General features: G+C 40.1%; 1 long non-coding RNA gene across 1 annotated transcript in view; it reads right to left on the bottom strand.

The window, feature by feature from the left end:
• Positions 1-4,171, bottom strand: part of LOC143809381 (uncharacterized) — a 238,444-nt gene extending 234,273 nt beyond the window's left edge. The window contains exon 1 of the long non-coding RNA XR_013222252.1: positions 3,960-4,171. This is a non-coding gene — a long non-coding RNA (uncharacterized LOC143809381). The remainder of the gene's footprint in view (positions 1-3,959) is intronic.
• Between the last annotated feature and the right edge of the window lie 20,268 nt (positions 4,172-24,439).

The raw sequence follows: 24,439 nt of genomic DNA, 5'->3' as shown, positions 1-24,439 counted from the left end.
CCCTCACATGGCCAAATTGACGGAAAAATAAAAAAGTTATGGCTCTGGGAAGGAGGGGAGCGAAAAACGAAAACGGAAAAACGGAAAAAGCTCCGGGGGTGAAGGACTGCATTTTATGATTACTTATGTTATCTTTTTCTAATATTTAAATTTGTTTGGTGATCTGAAATATTTAAGTGTGACAAACTTGCAAAAGAATAGGAAACCAGGAAAGGAGCAAAAACTTTTTCCCACATCTGTTTATGATTAGTGTCGTATGTTAAGAGTGCATTCCAGATGTGTGCTCAGAGGACACATTAACTCACTATTTTGCACAGGAGGCAGTACGCCACTAAGTACCCTGATAGAATCCGTACTCAAAGTACTTACAAGGGGTGTATGACTCTGATATTACTGTAATGCAGAAGGCAGGCAAAAATCCAGAGCTTGAAAGCCACTTATATGCAACTATTTTACAGGAAGGAAGACAAACCCATAATAATATGATTTGCAAAATTTCCCATACTCGAGAAAATTTATTAAAAAATGTCAGATTTTTGCTTTAAATGTTGTTTGGCAATGTTTATTTTTACTCATAACACAGCCATTACTAAAAATAAAAATGTATATTCTTGCAATTTTCACACTGGGCAATGAGGCATGTTTAGATTCTAATTTTCTGTGGTTTCAAGAAATCCACATGTACATTAGTGGCATGATCAGACTCAGACCCTGCTTTCACATTGATATATCAAATGAGTCTATGCAAAAGTCATGGTATAGGGAGGATGAGCCGGGAGAGCTGTGACTTCACCTTTTGTGATTTTTGGATCATAGTAATCAGCGGCATATAGAGATTTTGCCTGTCATTGTAATCCTGCCTTTGATGAAAAGTGCCAACCTGAAGAAAACTATTCCTGAAACGATAGGTTGTATGAGCCTAAAATACTTCCAGTGGCCGATGTGAAAATTGCAAGATTACAATTTTTTTTTTGCTAAGGAATGAGATGTTCAAAAAAAGGCAAACATTTTTAAAAATACATGTAACACAGAAACCTGACTTGAACCATACTGGTTCATTTTCTGATGACACATTCCCTTTATGATTTCAGTGACTGAATACAACAAAACAAGCTAATTTCCATTGAAAATTGTTCTCATTGGTGGGAAATAAATCTATGTGGAAGTCCCCCTTCATCTTTACATTATTACTTTATGGCTGAGTGACTGGAATGAACAAAGGTCTACAAAGAATTCATTATGAAGACATTTTTCTTGAAACATTAATAAAGATCCATCACAGAACACAGACAATGCACAGATCTTGGCTTCCATTACACATTGCTCCATATTTTTTCACTTGAGTTGTCTACTGCTGCTCAGATGCAAATGGTTCAACAATTACCATAGAAGCCCAGGATTTACTTTGTTGCAGTTTTATGGACTCTATGGTGGCTGCACAGTCAAATCAAATTAAATATTTACTAAACTAAACATAAAAATACACATATGTTGGGATGTTGCATAATTCATGGTTTCCTCTTTTAAGCATTATGGAAACATTTATTTTCTCGAAATGCTCAACTGACATATTGCCCCTAATTGCTCTTTACTTATGGCTGAGTATACTAAACTATAAGACAGCCAAAAGCATGGTAGACAAAATGTTCTATACATGTAGGATCCAGGTTGAGCAAAGAACTAACCAGAGCTGCTATCTTTTTGGAACTAAGGCCACCAGCACATGTTGAGTATTTACTAAGGTTTTTACATTTAATTAAGAGTTTTATGTGTGGATTTATACTTACATCATGGCATATGTTCATCTTGTTTCTGTCTTGGGTTTTGTCTGTTTAATGGCCAGCATAATGACTGGAGATGAACAAATATCCTGAAATTAATTTCTGCATATTTATTTGAATCGGTAGTTTTGATCCCAATAAAATTGTTCTGAAACTAAAATGCCCCAATTTTTGTAAAAATACATTTATTATAGTCTGAGGTCTCTCCAGACCTCAAAGAATAATAGACTGAGGGGAAGGAACAGGGTAAAAAAAAAACATATTTACTTTTTCTATGGTCTCGTCTGACGCTGTACACTTCCTCCACCACCACCACCACAGCAGTTACCCAGTCCAAAGTCTTCTGCATGGATCTTTTGTTCTTCTGCCTCTGAGGGCAATGATTGACCTCATGCAGCCAATAGTGGGGTTGAGGAGAGGGACGTTTGACACTTGTCATTAACATCGACCAAGTCGTCTCCACATGAGGCATATCACTTGCCTACGTCCCAAAAGAATTGAAGACCCATACAGAGGTCCTGGGAGACAGAGCAACGACATAAAGAGTCAGCTAAAGGCCATGGAAAAGTGAGTAGAGATGAGTGGATCAAGAAAAACTTAAATTTACCTGTTTTTGCAGTTTATCCCAGGAAATTAGATTGGCTGAGAGGTTATTCCCTGCAAATTTAATGTCCCATATTACGCTCTGTCCCTTATTATGCTCTGGGATTTCTCAAAACTCCAGAGTGTGCTAAATGTAACATGTAGAAAAATAAAAGAACCCTTATGCTCACCTTACCGCTCACTTCTTCAACCCATCCGCTCTTCACTGTTACCCATATGGACTGCATGGCATTTTCGGAACGTAGCTGCTTGCGCTGAAATCCCTGGACCACTCATGCTGAGCTAGGACTTCAGGCATTCATGGAGTCCAAGAGTTTACTGCACATGTGCGCACAAGGCGCATGCCGTGGAGTCTTAATACCATGACTTGCGGAGAACCCTCATCAAAGCATGAGAGGCCTGGGGATTTTGAGTCGAGGTGATCTGAAGATGTGATGAGTAGGGTTGAGCGACTTTGACTTTTTTAGGGTCGAGTCATGTTTCGCGAAACCTGACTTTTTGAAAAGTCGAGTCGGGCGAAATCGGCCGATTACTGTGAAAAGTCGAGGATCGGCCGGAACACGAAACCCTATGCACGTCAATGGGGATTTTTTTTCTCTCTCTCTCTCTCTCTCTCTCTCTCTCTCCCTTCCGTCCCAGCATAGAAAATCTCATGTTACACATTGCAAATCCCTACTGCGCACAAGCGATACAATGATGATAGCCGTGCACGCCCCTAACCCCTATGTCATCACTCTGCCCACACTCCTTCATTGGCTGAAAAAATGGCACTAAACGCGTCATACGAAATGCGACTTTGGCGCCAAGATCGCGTACCGCATGGCCGACCCCACACAGGGATCGTGTCGGGTTTCATGAGACGCCGACTTTGCCAAAAGTCGGCGACTTATGAAAATGAACCCTAGTGATGAGGATTTTTTAAAACATTTTGCTGGCCTTTTAGAGTTCAGAAAAATGATAGTGTTTAGAACAATAATCATTATGTCTTTTTTTTACTAAAATATTTGTCCCAATCATTGCACAAAATGACATGCTCCAAAACTGTGATACCAAATGTCTATCCTGTCTTGGATTAATTGACAATGCCTTGTAGCAAGAAAAGAACCAACAAAAGCAAAGTATCCCATATGTTCTGCTTTGAGGACTGATTCTCACAAACATGGTTAATGCATTGTACACATTTCTAACTCCTTATAAACCAGGTTTTTTTTGCATTTTTTTTTCAGAAAAAACTGTTGAAGAAATTGTATTTCATGTTTATTACTTGGCAAATGAAGGGAGGAGACACATGCTATTTATTTCTGCCTGCAATATTCATGGGTCTTTGATCTTAATGAAATAAAGAATAGTAATATAAAAATGTAGGCAGACATGGCTTTAGATGATTTGTTGTCGAAATGATTTTTGTTACTGTTAAAGACAAAGAACCACAATATCATTGCATGAAATCTATCCTAAAATAGACATTGTATGGTAATATACAAGCATAAGGTTTAATAATATGTAAGGAAAAAAAAAACATTGTTTCATATTTTTGTTTACTCATTGACTAATGCTCACATTTTGGTTCCTCACCCAGAATTTGAGACCAAGAACTTCTTGGATGTGTCAATCACTAAAAAAAAAAAAAAAAACAATCCAGATTTAAAAAATATTTAAGATGTTGTTTGGTTTAGAATGAAATATTCAAATGTAATTGTAAAATAATTATCTAAAATCAGCTAAACAAGGATTCTAATTAACAAAATAATTGTGCCACTCCTGTTCATAGGTTATGTATGGTATGGTGGAGCTAAGCTGTAATTTTAAAAACCACCCATAGACAAGAGTAGGGCTGATTTTTAAATAAAGCAGTCTTATTTTTTAATCCTTTACAATGCCTTTAGAGAGTTCATCTCACTCACCATAAATATGCAATTGTTTACCTGGTGTAAGTGCAAATGTACTCCTGAATCTGGCATTGTAAATTTTCAGTTCCTGAGCCCCTCCGCTCCTGAAATATTACCCCACTTACCTGTATAAAAATCTAGGACCAAACTTACTTGGATAAAAATACTATATTTACATAGAAGGTAAAGGACCATATATTGCATTATTTCTGTGATGTGTTGTGTATAAATATGTGATTCTTCAGATTTTGTATTAGTCCATGCCTGATGAAGAGACCTGAGTAGTCTCGAAAGCTTGCAATTTGTTACCATCTTTTCAGTTAGCCATTAAAAGGTATCAACCACTGAGGACTCTCAATCTAATATATAAAGCTGAATGTGTGTATGTGTGTATGTGTGTATGTCCGGGATTGGCATCTGCACCGTCGCAGCTACAGCCACAAAATTTTGCACAGTCACATGTCTGGACCCCGAGAGCGTCATAGGCTATGTTGTGAGATGAAATTTTAACCCCGCGCTTTCCAATTCACCAAACAATTTTGCCCCTATCTACATAATGGGGAGAAAGTGAAAGGAAAAGTGTTGGAGGCGTCGCAGCTACAGGCACAAAATTTTGCACAGTCACACGTCTGGACCCCGAGAGCGTCAAAGCTATGTTGTGAGGTGAAATTTTAACCCCGCGCTTTCCAATTCACCAAACAATTTTGCCCCTATCTACATAATGGGGAAAAAATGAAAGGAAAAGTGTTGGAGGCAAATTAACAGCTGCCAGATGTGAACAAGGGGGACTTAAAGAATGAGAGCGATGGCGCCAAAGAGTATATACTGTACAGTTGCTAAGGTGGGGCCCCGACATGGGATAATCACCACACCACCACGGGGATATGAACACACACACAAAATGCGCTAAACACTACTACGTGCTCGAACACATATACCACCCTCAGCGCACATTTCACCACACATACACCAACCTCGCCACATAAAAGTCGAAACACAAAAGTCGCCGCACAAAACTCGCCACGCGCAAAACTCTCCACATGCAAAACTCGCCACATGTGCAAAACTCACCTCATGGAAAACTCGCCACACGCAAAACTTGCACACGCGGAAAAATTGCCACATGCACAAAAGTTGCAACACATGCAAAAGTTGCCTCACACAAAACTTGCACATACTCAAAAGGCACCACACATAAAACTCGCCACGCGCAAAACTCGCCATGCGCAAAACTTGCTGCACACAACTTGCTACACTAACCTGTCACATGCAACTCGACACACAAAAAGTTGCTACACGCATGTCGCCACACAAAACTCATCTCACAAAAGTCGCTACATGCATGTCGCCACACGCAACTTAACACACACAACTTGACACACGAAACTCGCCCTAAAACACACACAAGTCTGGTATTATCCTTCAAAAATAAAAATCTGATTAAAAAGCAGATAAACTACAAGAGCAACAAATGTACTATATAGGAATCCGGCAGCTGTCAGTCACATGACCAGTCTATTATGTGTATGTGTGAGCTAATATATACTGCCAGGGGGTGAGCTTATTGTTGGCTGGGGATTTATCAGGCTGCCAATTTAGCTTACAAATACTGAGGTAAAAATACTGACCAAATAACGTGTGAACGAGGTCTAATACAGGAGTGAGGGGGAAAATGAGAGGTGTGAGGGAGAAAATGAGAGATGTGAGGGGAAAAAATGAAAGATGTGATGGGGAAAATGAGAGGCGTGATGGGAAAATTAGAGAAGTGAGGTGCTATAACTAACCACAGATATTTACTATGCCCAGGCAACGCCGGGCTCTTCAGCTAGTCTAATATATAAAGCTGAATGTGTGTGTGTATGTGTGTATGTGTGTATGTCCGGGATTGGCATCTGCATCGTCGCAGCTACAGCCACAAAATTTTGCACAGTCACACGTCTGGACCCTGAGAGCGTCATAGGCTATGTTGTTAGGTGAAATTTTAACCCCGCGCGTTCCAATTCACCAAACAATTTTGCCCCTATCTACATAATGGGGAAAAAGTGAAAGGAAAAGTGTTGGAGGCAAATTGACAGCTGCCAGATGTGAACAAGGGGGTCTGAAAGAGTGAGAACGATGGCGCCAAAGAGTACATACCGTACAGTTGCTAAGGTGGGGCTCCGACATGGGATACTCACCACACACGGGGATATGAACACACACACAAAATGCACCACACACTACCACATGCTTGAACACATATACCACCCTCAGCACACATTTCACCACACATACACCAACCTTGCCACATAAAAGTAGAAACACAAAAGTCACCGCTGAAAACTCGTCACGCAAAACTCGCCACATGCAAAACTAGGCTCACGCAAAACTCGCCACATGTGCAAAACTCAACTAATGGAAAACTCGCCACACACAAAACTTGCACACGTGGAAAAATTGCCACATGCACAAAAGTTGCAACACATGCAAAAGTTACCTCACACAAAACTTGCACATACTCAAAACGCACCACACATAAAACTCGCCACGCGCAAAACTCGCCATGTGCAAAACTTGCTGCACACAATTTGCTACACTAACCTGTCACATGCAACTCGACACACAAAAAGTTGCTACACGCATGTCACCACACAAAGCTCATCTCACAAAAGTCGCTACATGCATGTAGCCACATGCAACTCAACACACACAACGTGACACATGAAACTCGCCCTAAAACACAAACAAGTCTAGTATTATCCTTCAAAAAAAATCTGATTAAAAAGCAGACAAACTACCAGAGCAACAAATGTACCATATAGGAAATACGGCAGCTGTCAGTCACATGACCTGTCTATTATGTGTATGTGTGAGCTAATATATACTGCCAGGTGGAGGGCTTCCTGTTGGCTGGGGATTTATCAGGCTGCCAATTTAGCTTACAAATACTGAGGTAAAAATACTGAGCAAATAACGTGTGAACGAGGTCTAATACAGGAGGAGATGACACACAGATATATACTATATACAGGAGGAGATGACACACAGGTATATACTATATACAGGGGAGATGACACACAAATATATATTATATACAGGGGAGATGACACACAGGTATATACTATATACAGGAGGAGATGACATACAGGTATATACTATATAGAGGAGGAGATGACACACACATATATACTATATACAGGGGAGATGACACACAGGTATATACTATATACAGGAGGAGATGACACACTGGTATATACTATATACAGGGGAGATGACATACAGGTACATACTATATACAGGGGAGATGACACACAGATATATACTATATACAGGGGAGATGACACACAGATATATACTATATACAGGAGAGATGACACACAGGTATATACTATATGGAGGAGGAGATGACATACAGGTACATACTACATACAGGAGGAGATGACATATAGGTATATACTATATACAGGAGGAGATGACACACAGGTACATACTATATACATGAGGAGATGACACACAGGTATATACTATATACAGGAGCAGATGACACACAGGTATATACTATATACAGGAGGAGATGACTTACAGGTATATACTATATACAGAAGGAGATGACACACAGATATATACTATATATAGGTGAGATGACACACAGGTATATACTATATACAGGAGAAGATTACATACAGGTATATACTATATATAGGAGGAGATGACATACAGGTATATACTATATACAGGGCAGATGACACACAGCAGGTATATACTATATACAGGGGAGATGACATACAGGTATATACTATATACAGGAGATGACATACAGGTGTATACAATATATAAGGGAGATGACATACAGGTATTGAAGGTTTTGAAGGATAATACCAGACTTGTGTGTGTTTTAGGGCGAGTTTCGTGTGTCAAGTTGTGTGTGTTGAGTTGCATGTGGCGACATGCATGTAGCGACTTTTGTGAGATGAGTTTTGTGTGGCGACATGCGTACAGCAACTTTTTGTGTGTTGAGTTGCATGTGACAGGTTAGGTTAGCAAGTTGTGTGCAGCAAGTTTTGCGCATGGCGAGTTTTGCGCGTGGCGACTTTTATGTGTGGTGCCTTTTGAGTATGTGCAAGACATACAGGTACATACTATATACAGGGGAGATGACACGCAGGTATATACTATATACAGGGGAGATGACACACAGGTATATACTATATACAGGAGGAGATGACACACAGGTATATACTATATACATGAGGAGATGACATACAGGTACATACTATATACAGGAGGAGATGACATACAGGTACATACTATATACAGGGGAGTTGACAGACAGATATATACCATATACAGTAGGAGATGACACACAGGTTTATACTATATACAGGGGAGATGACACACGTATATACTATATACAGGAGGAGATGACACACAGATATATACTATATACAGGAGCAGATGACTACAGGTATATACTATATACAGGAGGAGATGACACACAGGTATATACTATATACAGGAGGAAATGACATACAGGTACATACTATATACAGGAGGAGATGACACACAGGTATATACTATATACAGGAGCAGATGACACACAGGTATATACTATATACAGGAGGAGATGACTTACAGGTATATACTATATACAGGAGGAGATGACACACGTATATACTATATACAGGAGGAGATGACATACAGGTATATACTATATAAAAGAGGAGATGACACATAGGTATATAGAGGAGGAGATGACATACAGCAGGTATATACTATATACAGGGGAGATGATATACAGGTATATACTATATACAGGAGATGACATATAGGTATATACTATATATAGAAGGAGATGACATACAGGTATATAGTCTATACAGAAGAGATGACATACAAGTATATACTATATACAGGAGGAGATGACACATAGGTATATGCAATATACAGGAGGAGATGACATACAGCAGGTATATACTATTTACAGGGGAGATGACATACAGGTATTTACTATATACAGGAGATGACATACAGGTGTATACTAAATATAAGGGAGATGACAAACATGCATATACTGAGGGGAAAATGAGAGGTGTGAGGTGAAAATGATGGGTGTGAGTGCAAAATGAGAGGATTGAGGGAAAATAGTGGAGTGATCAGAAAATGACAGATGTGAGGTCGAAATGACAAGTGCTAGGGGGGAATGAGAGGAGTGAGGGGGAAAATAAGAGGAGTGAGGGGGAAAATGAGAGGTGTAAGGGAGAAAATGAGAGATGTGAGGGGGAAAATAAGAGGCGTGATGAGAAATTAAGAGAAGTGAGGTGCTATAACTAACCACAGATATTTTCTATGCCCAGCCAACGCCGGGCTCTTCAGCTAGTTCTAACTATTTTTCTATCTACTGTCTAACAAGGTACAAAGATATATATCTTTCCTGTTGCAGAAATGTTGTAATGTTTCATTTAATCTTTGATTGTGCTGCGGTGGAATTGAACACTTTCTGCTAAACTATAACTGAATGTTGGAAGATTGTAGATCAGGGTAAGCAAAATGGCAAGGAAACAGTGCACAGGAGCAGGATTTGCAAGATATCATATCCAAGTAGTATCGTTTAACTTGCGGAGAGTGACATGTTAAGCATGCCGAGATGAGGAGACTAAAAGCCGCAATGCTCCTCTGGGAAATATTGTCTCTTCAGAGAGGAAGAGGACTAGAACTCTAGTGCCACCTATTGGAAGTAGCAATCCTAAAAGTCTATGTCGACCCTTTAACGAGCCTTTGCTTCTCTGCAAATAGAATTTCCTAATAAAATTCACTCAAACATGCAAATTTTAATTTTGTCTGATCTGCTCATCTATAATTTGGACTATTATATACACCTTCCTAGTCCTAAAATGTAAATCATTTTAATGCATATTAAAATCCATCAGGGGTGTTATGTCGTGAGAATTCACTTGGGTGTCATTGTTCTCTCCTCAGGTGAATAGCATATTGCTGTAACCCCACACTGACCCATCTATTTTAATGAGAGAAGATAATGTACGGTATAATATTACAGTAGGTACATATACTCTAATTCAATAAGCCTGAACTAATTCAAAACGAACAAGAGCATCATTAAATTATACCAAGCAAATGGCACTTTTTTTATTTACTCCAATATCAATCAAATGTGCAATTAGACTGTTTGTTTTAATTCAAGGCTAACCAGAGAACACATTGAATATCTAATCATTGCAGGGCAATTAAACTGTCAGTCATCCTTTGGCCATACAGTGTTTATTTTTCTTCTGCTCTTTTTTTCTTTTTGCAATAACACACATCTAATATGAAAGGCATGGTCTATAAGGAATGTCCGTCATCAAGTGCTGGAATCATGCAAACAGAGAAAATGGAATGATGATTCCACTTAAGTCCACATTCACACAGCGTATTTTTTTCTGATTCTCCACCTTCACCATTTTGACTTATAGACTTTCATTGCTGATTTTGATCTGACACTCAGATGAAAATATCACGTCTTTGACTTTTTCTGCAGTCCACTCAGTCCGATGACAAAAACTTGACATATACATAGCCCTATAGGTATGAGTGCTATACATGAAAATCAATCGTCCGTGAAAATCAGTTGTGTAAGCTCATTCAGTGACCAAAACCTGCCCCACCACTTCCTAGTCCTCAGATTAGCTTCTCTGCAGCTTTCCTTTCCTCCAGCAGTTGCCAGTCTTGTCTCTATTGGCACTTCCATTGAATAGGTCCCAAGCAGTCATGTGGGATGCATCACATGACTGAAATCAATGATCTTAGTCTGATCTCCATCATGACCCATGGGTCTGCTTTGGCAATAATCAGCAGTGAGGTCACAAGAGAGAAGATCCAGGAGTGACTGGAAGGATGAGAAAGTAGAAGAGGAGCTGATTCAACGGTCATTAGACTGTGAAAAGTATGGAGTTGCCTGAGGAGAGATGAGTTTCTATTTTAACCCCTTATAAGCCTTCTGAATGCAGAAAAAGGCTTCCAGCGAGCCCCCGTTTGTGCTAGATGTAAGCAAATCAAATCCTGAAAAATCCAGATTCACTAGGATCTCAAGTTTTTAAGTAATTGGATGCAAAATGTATTAGTTAAATAGGATCTTATGCTCTTTTTTTAATTTGATTTAATTTAATTGGTGCTACTCCTCCAGTTTATCTTTATCATTTGTTCCCTTCTCCTCCAAATTTATGACCCCTGGTAATAATGGAGCAAATTTTCCCTTTCTCCTTTGATGATAGCGAATCAAAATATGGTCACACACACCAAGAAGCTCCATGGTATACACCCTGTTAATTAAGGGCAAAATTAACACCATTATTACCAGGGGGCATAACTTTGTAATGGAGGGGCACAGAAGTAAAAAAAAAACTGTTTCAGAATCAGTAGAACGTAATATGCCCATTCATAATCATAAATTCCACTTATGCCTAAGGGCACATTCAATCTAATGTCTGTATTGTAACACTAGAAGCTTTCCATATGAACGTTTTCTACCTTACCTACTTGAATCTGTTTCTGTCATTGGTTAAAAAATACTGGAAAGTATCAATAACCTTTAAGATGTTAATGAGAAAAGCCCCGATATATGTGTCAATGTGAAAGTAATGTGAGATGCACTGCTGGGACTGGGCTAATCATGCAGTAAGCACTAACTTCTTAATGCAATATACTCTAAGGACGGATGGAATAAGCTCGGTGCAAACCTAAAGTGATCACATAAGCAAAAGGGTGTATTTCCAGAACAAGCAGATCTGTGTATTTGTGTATGGCAAATTTGTAGCATTCATTTGTGCAAATAAACTTAACTTCCATTTATGATTTTCTACCTAGGTCATTTACATGGATTTTTGCAAGCATATGAAAAAGATAAAAAAAAAATATGAATCCGGCAAAAAGAGATCCTTAAATAAATTATAGTTTTTTGAAAATTGATTAAAATCCAATCATTCAAGCAATGAGTAAAGACGTTGTCTAAAACACGTCTGCTGTTCTTCTGACTTGCTGTATTTAATTTCTTTCTTTAAACTGTAATTTTTATTGAGATTTTTGAAAAATTACAAACAACATACATATGTATGTATATATATATATATACACTCACCGGCCACTTTATTAGGTACACCATGCTAGTAACGGGTTGGACCCCCTTTTGCCTTCAGAACTGCCTCAATTCTTCGTGGCATAGATTCAACAAGGTGCTGGAAGCATTCCTCAGAGATTTTGGTCCATATTGACATGATGGCATCACACAGTTGCCGCAGATTTGTCGGCTGCACATCCCAAAGATGCTCCATACAAGGCAGGATGGATCCATGCTTTCATGTTGTTTACGCCAAATTCTGACCCTACCATCCGAATGTCGCAGCAGAAATCGAGACTCATCAGACCAAGCAACGTTTTTCCAATCTTCTACTGTCCAATTTCGATGAGCTTGTACAAATTGTAGCCTCAGTTTCCTGTTCTTAGCTGAAAGGAGTGGTACCCGCTGTGGTCTTCTGCTGCTGTAGCCCATCTGCCTCAAAGTTCGATGCACTGTGCGTTCAGAGATGCTCTTAGGCCTACCTTGGTTGTAACGGGTGGCGATTTGAGTCACTGTTGCCTTTCTATCAGCTCGAACCAGTCTGCCCATTCTCCTCTGACCTCTGGCATCAACAAGGCATTTCCGCCCACAGAACTGCCGCTCACTGGATTTTTTTTCTTTTTCGGACCATTCTCTGTAAACCCTAGAGATTGTTGTGCGTGAAAATCCCAGTAGATCAGCAGTTTCTGAAATACTCAGACCAGCCCTTCTGGCACCAACAACCATGCCACGTTCAAAGGCACTCAAATCATCTTTCTTCCCCATACTGATGCTCGGTTTGAACTGCAGGAGATTGTCTTGACCATGTCTACATGCCTAAATGCACTGAGTTGCCGCCATGTGATTGGCTGATTAGAAATTAAGTGTTAACAAGAAGTTGGACAGGTGTACCTAATAAAGTGGCCGGTGAGTGTATATATATATATATATATATATATATATATATATATATATATAAAAAAAATATTCCCATGAATTTTATCTGGCAGAGTAAAGCACAATGAAACTTTTATTCAGGGAGTGAATAAAACACCATAAAACACCGAGATCCAGCAGACAACTACTTGCAAAATCTCATCAAACCCACAGCAAAAGCAATCAACTTAATACTAGATTCTATTACCAAGCCATGTTCAATTTATAACATAACCAAGGAATGACAATAGACAAAAGACACAAAAGAACAGGGAGAATGGGAAAATAGGGGGAGGAGTAAAATATCCATTATGTTAAGCCTCAAAATAATCCCAGGGTGCCCAAATTGTCTTAAATAATTCAATCCCTGCCTTCAGGACAGCCATCATATATTCTATTCTCCTAATATCAGAAATTCTGTAGAGAAAGTCCAGAAAAGAGGGGGTGTTCTTCTTTCAATTGAGAGCAATTAGGCATCTAGCCTCTTTTAACATATGAAGGAGCAGTTTAGAGGAGCTTTTACCCATCTCCCTGGGAGGAAAGCTGAGAATATAGATCAAAGGATCTAAAGATATCTCAGAGTACAGTACCTTGTGGATCAGAGATTTAAATAAGAGAAGGAACCCCATAATTCCAGGACATGACCTGAAGATGTGAGTTAGCTTACCTGACAAAGCCTTACAGCACCAGCAGACATCCGGAAACAGTGGGTTTAGCCAAACACCAATTGTTTAATCTGAATATATTGAAAAAATTAATTCTTAGTAAAGGGAAACTTAGATTTAATATACTCCAAGGTGTGGATTTCCAGTGAGTCTCCATCAAATATGTGTGCTTATCTAAACAACCTTGCTGAAGTCCACGGATGGATGATAAAGTATTAATAAAGTATTAATAAAGTAAATAAACTATTTGGAATCATAGGTAGATAAATGAATGATGTTATTTGTGAATTTGGAAATCTCAACCCAAACTTATTTACGCAAGAGCGCCAAATATCTCTGGTAACCTGCAAGGGGCCTAATAAAGGAAGTGGGGACCAAATGTGACTACAAGAGTACAGAAAGGAATTTGGATGGATGGGGCAAACCACAACTTATCTATCTGCGTCCACTTGTTAAAGTCCCACAGTGAGGCTAAGGATGTAATCCTCCGTAGATGAATGGCCTAATAGTATTTTGAAATGTCTGGGACATAAAGACCTCCTCAGGATTTTTGGGCATTTAGAAATCTTATGGCATTTATCATTCCATATGAATTTCCTAATGCTAGCTTGAAGTGATTAAAGTTCTCCTAAGGGGACCTATAGCGAGAGAGTCTCAAAGTAATAAGTTAGTTTATGGAGGAATGTCATTTTCACAGTGGCTATTCAACACAAAGGTGAAATTGAGTAGGGTTTCCAATTATCCGAATACAAGGTATTTTTGGAAAAGGTTAAATTAACACCCATATATTTTATTGCATGTACTGTATTTACCAAAGCAACTTATAATTTGTTTTGAGACAGTCCAATACATCTGGTGGAATATTCAACCGAAGCACTTCCGTTTTTGAAGCGTTAATCTTATACCCTGACAAGATCCAATACTCCCTGAGGGAGTAACATGAAGTTCAGTTAGAGTTCATAAGACATTGTCTGGAAATAGAGAAATTGCAAACATTTTATCTTTTACATCTATCCATGAAATATGAATATTTTGATGGATAACCGCTGCCAAAGGTTCAATAAACATAGCGAATAATAGAAGTGTACCATTCAAGATTTTAAAACTAGATGAAATGTGATAAAGGAGCGTTATAGAAGCTGTGGGAGATATATAAAGTGCTCTTAGTGCTACCAGAAATGGACCTGAAACACCAAAAGTCTTCTTTGTCTCAAACATAAGGGACCAGTTAAGGCGATCAATTGCCTTTTCCACATCCAGACTCAAAAGAAGAGCCTGTGTCCTATTGCTATTAACCACATCAATTAAATCCACCACCCCCTAGTGTTAGCCACACCCTCATGGAAAGGGACAAATACCATTTGGTTGTTGTAAATCAATTGTGGTTACCAAATATTGAGTCTATTGGCTAGAAGGCGAGTAAATAACTTCAAGTCTGAGTTAAGAAGAGCAATTGGCCTATAATTTACACACTCTAGGGGATCTCGACCAGATTTAGGTATTTGAATCAGATAAGAATAGGAAAGAGTATCAGGCATGGGAGATCCCAAAATAAAGAAATTAAATAGCTTAGTCATGTGGGAAGCGAATATATCTGCAAACGTCTTATAGTACAAGCACATCAGATCATCCGGTCCAGGGGATTTACCTATTATTTCACCTATTATTTCAGTAACTTCGATTGTTATCAGCTTATTAAGGGAATTTACTGCTTCCGCCGACAGAACTGGAAGTCCCAACCTAGACAAATAGCCAGTAAACATGGATGAGCAATGATTCAGATTCAAAGGGAGGGACTCCTGAAGATTATAGAACTTTTTATAGAAATTTAAAAAATGTTTGAGATATTAGATGGATTATACTGGATACTACCATTCCTATCCCTAAGGGCATGAGGAGCAGAGGCCACAGAATGGTCTTTGAGTTCACGGGCAAGTAGCGAATGAGCCTTATTACCCCTTTTGTAACCTTTTTGTTTAGTGTATAGGAGCAGTTTCTCAACTTTGTGCATTGATAGATCTTTAAGTTTGTCTCTTGTTGCTAACACGTTCCTCAGAATCCCTGTAGTCAGGAATGTAGATTGGTTGTTCTCCAAGTAGTTAAGCTGAGAGGAAAGTTTAGAGTGTAAGAAGTTAGCATATTTCTTCAGCCTTTACCCCTCCACAATGCAACAACTCCTTATCACCACTTTATGAGCTTCCCACAGAACCACTGGCATGGAAATAGAGCCTAAGTTGTACTGGAATATCTCTTCAAGTTGCCCAGTCAGTGCCTTCCTTACATTAAGATCATTAAGTAAGAAAAAAAATTAACACCAATGACAAGACCATGATGAGGGGAAGCTGGCCTTCAAATCCAACACTATCGGTGCATAATCCAACCATATGATAGACCCCATTTCAACCTCCACCATTCATCTCAGAGCCAAAAAATTAACCAAGAAAAAAATCTATTCTCGTGTGAGTACGAGGGGGCGGGGAGTAGAATGATTATGCCCTTTCCCTAGGATGAGTTATTCTCCAGAGATTAAACAGGGAATTATTCCTAACCAGTTGCCTTAATTCAGATGACAGTCTTTTCAGATTAGCAGAGGGGAGGGAACCCCCCACCAAAAACCAATCTGAGACTTCAGAAATGGGACCATTGACGTTACCCCCTATCATTAAAGCCACAGTGCATAGTTTCATAGTAACATAGTAACATAGTAACATAGTTAGGATGAAAAAATACATTTGTCCATCCAGTTAAGCCTATATTCTGTTAGAATAAAGCCCCAGATCTACATCCTTCTAAAGAACCTAATAACTGTAAGATACAATATTGTTATGCTCCAGAAAGACATCCAGGCCTCTCTTGAACCCCTCGACTGAGTTCACCATCACCACCTCCTCAGGCAAGAAATTCCAGATTCTCACTGCCCTAACAGTAAAGAAACCTCTTCTATGTTGGTGGAAAAACCTTCTCTTCTCTAGATGCAGAGAATGCCCCCTTGTGACTGTCACCTTCCTTGCTATAAACAAATCCTCTGAGAGAGATTTCTGAAGCAGGGAAAAATATTTTCTTTAAAAATGTACTTGTCCTGCATTTGGAGGATACATATTCCATTGAGTAATGGGCTTACCCTTTAATAAACCTTCAAGAATTATAAATCTGCCACCTGCGTCTTGGTGGGACTTGATTACTCCGTTTTTCCTATTGTTGCTAAAAGTTGAATATGCAATAGGGAAGTGGTTAGCCACAAATTTAAAAGTTCCGGACTTTAGTCAAGAAAGTAATAGGTTTCTTCAACTCTCTAAGTGTATTTTTCCTCTTCCCAGGGGAATTAACACCCCTTACATTAAGAGAGAGAACCCTTACTATGATTACCACACCATATGGGAAATACAATACAAATAGTAACCTAATTTAAGAGGAATGTGTAGACAAAAAAGGGAATAGTGAAGACAGACAATAAAGAACATGCAAAAAGAACATAACAAATCAAGGTTAACAATATTTCCCAGAAAAATTCCTGGCTTGGAATTAACATAGTGGCACAAAGTGAGCCCACCCAGCTAGTGATAGCAAGAGTTCAAAGGGAAAATAAACTCCAAGCAAATGTGACACTAAGCACCTACGGATTTTTTTAATGCATCCACTTCCAGTGAAAAATGTTAATTCCTTGAGAATCTCAATGTGCATTTCTTACCGATAGAAGGTGAGCATAACCACAACTAAAATAATTTTTTTTAACTGTTGGTAAAAACGTATTACGCTCAGATGAAGCGCCGCACTTGTCTCTTTTTTTCCCTCTTTCCCTAAACCAGTGTATTTCTAAAGAGTGATAGCAAGAGGGGAGAAAAAAGATCCCATACTCAAAAAGAATAACTTCATGTAGTCTATGAGAGGAGCCCACAGACAGAGAGCAGAGAGAAAAAAAAACGGAATGAACAAGTATTATTCAAACACACAAAACCAAAGAAAAGACAATGTGTGCATATACCTTAATGAAAATAAATAAGTAAAAAAAGAAAGTGAATTAAATAATTATCATAGGGTAGTAAACACTGTTTTTGATTTAAGAAAAAAGCATAAAGCTGTCCCACCGTGACAAGATATACCCAATTTGGACAGTACCTACACTCTCTAATGTTAAAGCATACCTAGTGTGAACAGTGGCAGAGTAACAGGGTCCCAACTGGACACCCAGCTTTGGAGGGACTATAGTGCCTTGCAAAAGTATTTAGCTCCCTGGAAATTTTCAACCTTTTCCCACATATCATGCTTCAAACATAAAGATACCAAATGTAAATTTTTGGTGAAGAATCAACAACAAGTGAAACACAATTGTGAAGCTGAACGAAATTTATTGGTTATTTTAAATTTTTGTGGAAATTCAAAAATTGAAAAGTGGGGAGTGCAATATTATTAGGCCCCTTTACTTTCAGTGCAGCAAACTCACTCCAGACATTTATTGTGGATCTCTGAATGATCCAATGTTGCCCTAAGTGCCTAATGATGATAAATATAATCCACCTGTGTGTAATCAAGTCTCCTTATAAATGCACCTGCTCTGTGATAGTCTCAGGGTTCTGTTTGAAGCCCAGAGAGCATCATGAAGACCAAGGAACACAACAGGCATGTCAGTGATACTGTTGTGGAGAAGTTTAAAGCCGGATTTGGATACAAAATGATTTCCAAAACTTTAAAGATCCCAAGTAGCACTGTGCAAGCGATCATATTGAAAAGGAAGGAGTATCATACCACTGCAAATCTACCAAGACCTGGCCATCCCTCTAAATTTTCATCTCAAACAAGGAGAAGACTGATCAGAGATGCAGCCAAGAGGCCCATGATCACTCTGGATGAGCTTAAGAGATCTACAGCTGAGGTAGGACAGTCTGTCCATAGGACAACAATCAGTCGTACACTGCACAAATCTGGCCTTTATGGAAGAGTGGCAAGAAGAAAGCCATTTCTCAAAGATATCCATAAAAAGTGTCATTTAAAGTTTGCAACAAGCCACCTGAGAGACACACCAAACATGTGGAAGAAGGTGCTCTGATCAGATGAAACCAAAATCGAACTTTTTGGCAACAATGCCAAACAATATATTTGGTGTAAAGGCAACACAGCTCATCACCCTGAACACACCATCCCCACTGTCAAACATGGTGGTGGCAGCATCATGGTTTGGGCCTTCTTTTCTTCAGCAGGGACAGGGAAGATGGTTAAAATTGATGGGAAGAAGAAAGGAGCCAAATACAGGACCATTCTTGAAGAAAACCTGCTGGAGTCTGCAAAAGATCTGACACTGGGACGGAGATTTGCCTTCCAACAAGACAATGATCCCAAACATAAAGCAAAATCTACAATGGAATGGTTCACAAATAAACGTATCCAGGTGTTAGAATGGCCAAATCAAAGTCCAGGCCTCAATTCAATCGAGAATCTGTGGAAAGAGCTGAAAACCTGTTCACAAACGATCTCCATCAAACCTCACTGAGCTCGAGCTGTTTGCCAAGGAAGAATGGGCAAGAATTTCAGTCTCTCAATGTACAAAACTGATAGAGACATACCCTAAGCAACTTGCAGCTGTAATTGCAGCAAAAGGTGGCACAACAAAGTATTAAGTTAAAGGGGCTGAATAATATTGCACGCCCCACTTTTCAGTTTTTGATTTTGCACAAAAATTTAAAATAACCAATAAATTTCGTTCAACTTCACAATTGTGTTCCAATTGTTATTGATTCTTCACCAAAAAATTACATTCGGTATCTTTATGTTTGAAGCATGTTATGTGGGAAAATGTTGAAAAGTTCCAGGGAGCCGAATACTTTCGCAAGGCACTGTACTGTATATATGAACTGCCTAGCTAAATGAAATGGGGGCCACACCCTATTTGTACTGAATACAAAAATACTATAGAAAAACAAAAAACTGAGCCGGATAAAGACTTGAAAACATCCATGATATAAAAGTATGTTCACACTGGCCATGGAAACAAACAAAACCAAAGAAAAGACAATGTGTGCATATACTCAAGCTTAAGCCGACTCGAGTATAAGCCGAGGCACCTACTTTTACCACAGAAAGCCAGGTAAGCTTATTGACTCAAGTATAAGCAGCATATGCATTGTCCCCTCATCCATGTTCCCTTCCCTGTCCTGGTATGAATGCCTCCCCATCCCTGTCCCTGTCATTATATGTATGCCTCCCCCTTCCTTGTCCTGGTATGAATGCTTCCCTGTCCCAGCCCCTGTCTGTATGCCTCTCCCTTCCCTGTCCTGGTATGAATTACCTGTTCCATCTCTGTGTGCATGCCTCCCCTTGTTAAGGGGAGAATGCATGGCATATGAAGATATACTGAAATCAAACTTATACGGACGCTTTGCTCAATATTAGATTCATGTAGCTTTAAGGTTTTCTGATTCACTGTTATAAGACTTAATTCTGTTTATTACTCTGTACCAGGATGTACTAAGATACACCTAAATTCCAGATGGACTTAAGAAAGGCTGTGTAATTCCCCTGTTCTTATCGAGAGTAAATGTACCTGCACGTAGGTGAATTGATCCCCCATAAGCCAAAAATAAGTAAAATACGTGCATAGACAGATGTCAGGCCGACCAAAAAGGCCATTAGGGCGATAACGGTACAGAAATAGACTAAAAGCAATAATCATTAGAATAATGGTCCTATAGTAATAAAGATAATAACATAGAACATGTAAGATCAAAGTGACTTGTGATAATTATTAAGTTGGAAAGACGTATGATGTATTGTGCTGAGACCGCCCGATTTCTCTTATAAAAAGAGCGGTCTGACCAGTAAAGATCAGGAATCTTTCGAGAGACAATTGCTTACATTTGTGTCCTGATTTCTCCGGCCATAAAACCTCACATCCAATTTGGCAGCAGACAACTAAGATGAGAACACACGCATCCTGTGTGCCCTAACATTTGGCGCCCAACATGGGGCTAGGACAAAAGTTCAAACCTGACCAGCCGCGAAGAAGACCTCCAATCTTGGACCGGACCACTCGAGGGTGGAGAAGTGCACCTACTGTTAGGTAAGAAAATCATTCATTTTACCTATAACCCTCCAGTGTTTCCATGCTGAGATAAAGTCAGTCAGCTGTCAGACTCTGACATAGTGACCGTTCTGACAAGTCCTAGCACCAAAAACCCACCCTGGTCACGATTTCCTTAATTGTCTGCCTTATCTGCTTTGCCTCTCTGCTTTGCTGTTTTGTTTATTTGCATATGTGGTGCTACATCAGCCAGCCTAAAAAAGATAGGGAGACGTACTGAGCAATTTCACTGTCACTCTGGTTCCGGTCCTGCTCTCAGCTTGACCGATGGTCGCAAAAGTCTGAACTGTGTCTCTCCCAGTGGGCAAGTGGGAGTAGTGGCTTGATTACTCTGAGTGATTTTACAACCTCGAAGTGGTTGGTGACTTCTTGCGGATGCCCACCGGAGATCACCTGGCTATGGTGATGATGTTTTGGCTCCAGCATAAGTTCATAGGTTTTATTCTATAAGAGTGGAAGGGTAATTACAATTACCGTATTGATGTGACTGAGTGATTGCTCTCTCCCTGTCTACTTAAAGTGTGTTTTGCCCAGGTATAGACTTTTTATCTCTACAAATCAGGCTGGCATATAGATTGGTAAATTGTGAAGTGTTTTGTTGTTAGGGATTTGCAGTATCTGACATCAGTGCCAGTTTAGGCTGTCCTTTGTCTGTATGGTGTATGGTTTGCCGGCAGGAGGCGTACTAACACATGGTTGAAGTTTTGAATTCATTCTATATACATGTTGTGAGATTAAAGAATTAGTTAACCAGTTTTGTTTTGAATACTTTAGAATTGTAAAGTTAGTTGTTACAATGTGTTCATGTAGGAAGATAATTCCTTGAATGGTAATTGCTAGAGTTGAGCGACTTTTACATTTTTAGGATCGCGTCGGGTTTTGCGAAACCCGACTTTGTCAAAAGTCGGGTCGGGTGAAATCGGCCAATTATTGCGAAAAGTCGGGGGCCGACTGAAACACGAAACAAAATGCAAGTCAATGGGGAATCAAAGTCAGCAGATGGAGGACAGGAAAACACCTACAATGCCCATTTTAATGTCAAAAACATCAATTCTTATTACTGAAGCTTGTCAATCTTAATTTACTTTATAATAATAGTTAGGCATTGAAAATTGGGGGTCATTTGGCTAAAGTTGTGAGGGGGAAGGGTTGGTTCAAGTTTTTCGTGGGCCCAGGAAACGCGGACTACGTCACGGCGGTGGAGCAGGGAGAGGTAAGTATTTCAACTTTGCAAGTGCTGTGATCCTGAGCAAGCAGGGGGGGCCCACTTGTTCGCATTGGCACTGGCACAGGGCCCCTCACAGTACGGCGGTGTGTTTGACAGCGGGGGCGCCTCCCAGCGGCAGAGACACTTTTGCATACTATGAGGGTCCCTGTGCCAGTGACGTTGCCAATGAGTATGCCCCCCACCTGATGAAGGAACCTGCACTTTCATCTGCACCTTCCTCTTTGTCCCCGTGTAAGGTGGTATAGTATGCGGGAAGGGGAACCTGACATTCAGCAGGCTCAGATTCTGGCTGTGTAGAGTGCAAGTGGAATGTAGTGGTCTGGGTCAATATACCAGCAAACTCATCTAGCAGTGGCTGGGCAATGGGCAGGATATAGGCCCAAATAATGAAGTGGGCTAAATGCAGTTCAAAATTGGTAACAGGACTAAACAGGCGGCATCGCTTTGTTCAGTGGAGGACAACTGTAATGAGTGGCAGACATAGTTAGTAGGCCCAAATAATAAAGTAGCCTAAATGCAGTTCAAAATTGGTAACAGGAGTGTCATGATCTCAATGGCAAGAGAACATAGCATAAGCATATATAGGAACTAGCTCTTGGAAGATGGGAACTGAGCTGACCATGAACTAAACCTAACGCACAACTAGCAGTGGCCGGGTAGCATGCCTACGTTGATTCTAGATGCCCAGCCCAGCCGGAGGACTAAATAAAGCTAGCAGAGGAAAATATTAGTCCTAGCTCACCTCTAGAGAAATACCCCGAAAGGAGACAGAGGCCCCCCACATGTATTGGCGGTGAGTTGAGATGAAATAACAAACGTAGTATGAAAATAGGTTTAGCAAATTTGAGGTCCACTTACTACATAGCAGAAGACAGAAAGGACACTTTCATGGTCAGCTGAAAACCCTATCAAAAAACACCATCCAGAAATTACTTTAAAACTCTGGCATTAACTCATAACACCAGAGTGGCAATTCCCGTTCACAAGAGCTTTCCAGACACAGTAACGAAACTACAGCTGTGAACTGGAACAAAATGCAAAAACAAACATGGACAAGAGTCCAACTTATCTAGTAGTTGTCTAGGAGCAGGAACAAGCACAGAGAGGCTTCTGATAACATTGTTGACCGGCAAGCAACTAACAGAGCAGCAAGGTTATATAGCGACTCCCACATCTTGATGGGAACAGGTGAACAGAGAAGATGAAGACACCAGTTCAATTCCACCAGTAGCCACCGGGGGAGCCCAGAATCCAAATTCACAACAGTACCCCCCCCTCAAGGAGGGGGCACCGAACCCTCACCAGAACCACCAGGGCGATCAGGATGGGCCCTATGAAAGGCACGAACCAGATCGGAGGCATGAACATCAGATGCAGCCACCCAAGAATTATCCTCCTGGCCGTATCCCTTCCACTTGACCAGATACTGGAGTCTCCGTCTGGAAACACGAGAGTCCAAGATTTTCTCCACAACGTACTCCAACTCACCCTCAACCAACACCGGAGCAGGAGGCTCAACGGAAGGCACAACCGGTACCTCATACCTGCGCAATAATGACCGATGAAAAACGTTATGAATAGAAAAGGATGCAGGGAGGTCCAAACGGAAGGAAACAGGGTTAAGAATCTCCAATATCTTATACGGGCCGATAAACCGAGGCTTAAACTTAGGAGAAGAGACCCTCATAGGGACAAAACGAGAAGACAACCACACCAAATCCCCAACAGAAAGCCGAGGACCAACACGACGGTGGCGGTTGGCAAAAAGCTGAGTCTTCTCCTGGGACAACCTCAAATTGTCCACCACCTGCCCCCAGATCTGATGCAATCTCTCCACCAGAGCATCCACTCCAGGACAATCCGAAGATTCCACCTGACCAGAGGAAAATCGAGGATGAAACCCCGAATTACAGAAAAACGGGGACACCAAAGTGGCAGAGCTGGCCCGATTATTGAGAGCGAACTCCGCCAATGGCAAAAAAGCAACCCAATCATCCTGGTCAGCAGACACAAAACACCTCAGATATGTCTCCAGGGTCTGATTAATCCGCTCGGTCTGGCCATTCGTCTGAGGATGGAAAGCGGACGAAAAAGATAAATCTATGCCCATCCTAGCACAGAATGCCCGCCAAAATCTAGACACGAATTGGGTCCCTCTGTCAGAAACGATATTCTCAGGAATACCATGCAAACGAAC

The sequence above is a fragment of the Ranitomeya variabilis genome, chromosome 2 (genome assembly GCF_051348905.1).
Source record: "Ranitomeya variabilis isolate aRanVar5 chromosome 2, aRanVar5.hap1, whole genome shotgun sequence".
Classification (NCBI taxonomy): Eukaryota; Metazoa; Chordata; class Amphibia; order Anura; family Dendrobatidae; genus Ranitomeya; species Ranitomeya variabilis.
This window is presented reverse-complemented; position numbering and strand designations above follow the sequence as displayed.